General features: G+C 36.3%; 1 protein-coding gene across 1 annotated transcript in view; it reads right to left on the bottom strand.

Moving 5' to 3' along the window:
* The window catches only part of LOC111815167, a 91230-nt gene that overhangs the window by 2722 nt on the left and 87439 nt on the right, over positions 1–1069 (bottom strand). The window lies entirely within an intron of this gene.

The following is a 1069-nucleotide window of genomic DNA, read 5'->3' on the forward strand; positions in this document are numbered from 1 at the left end:
CACACACACACACACTCACACACGCGCACACACACCATAAATAAATGTAAAAAAAAAAAAAAATTTAAAAAAAAAAAAGAATTTCAAGTCCTAAAGGAAAACAACTTCCAACCCAGACTGATGAACCCTACAAAACTATCTTTCAAAATTAAACGAGCAATAAAATACTTCCATGACAAAGAACAACTACAGAAATTCATGAACACCAAAACAACTCTATAAAGAGTTAAGATGTTCTAGAAAGAGAGAAAAAGACCACAATTCCAATAACAATAGAAAGAAGCCACCAAACAGACAAGCAAATAAACACAGGGAAAAGTAGGGAACAAACAGCAGGAAAATAACACGACAAAGAAAAGCCAATACAAATCACTTATAACCACCAATATAAATGTCCTAAAATCACCAATTAAAAGAAATAGACTGGTAGAGTAGATCAAGAAATAAATCCATGGGGCTGGGGAGATGGCTCAGTGGAATAAGTGCTTCCCTGGCAAGCTCAAGGGCCTGAGTTCAATCCCTGGTTCTGCCAAAAAAAAAAAAAAAAAGGAAGAAAGAAAGAAAGAAATCCAACAATATACTGTATACAAGAAACACATTTAATGCTAAAGGAAATTTATAGGCTGAAAGGCAAAAAATAGGAAACAATATTCCTTGTGCCAGGAACTCAGAAAAAAAGCAGGGGTAGCTGTTCTGTTCGTAGAAAAGGTTAACTTAAAACCAAGAATAACTGAAATGGTCTGTGTTTATCAGATTCTCAAGGATGGCAGCATTCCAATGTCATTTGAACCCAGTGGGAATTTACAGGTTGCAGCAAGCATGTAGCAGAAGCAATCAGCAACCATAAGGAGGTCATTCTCATCCCCCCACTTAGAAGGCACATGCTTTATGAGGTCTCTTACTATTTATGGCTAATTATAAGTCATTAAAGTTTTTCTTTAGAAAAAAAAAACAAAACAAGAACGATCAAACAAGATAAATAGGGGCCAGGGAGATGGCTCAGTGGAATAAATTCTTCCCTGGCAAGTGCAAGTGCAAAGGAGTGAGTTCAATCCCTGGTTCCATCAAA

Source organism: Octodon degus, unplaced genomic scaffold, assembly GCF_000260255.1.
Source record: "Octodon degus isolate 3935 unplaced genomic scaffold, OctDeg1.0 scaffold00012, whole genome shotgun sequence".
Lineage (NCBI taxonomy): Eukaryota > Metazoa > Chordata > Mammalia > Rodentia > Octodontidae > Octodon > Octodon degus.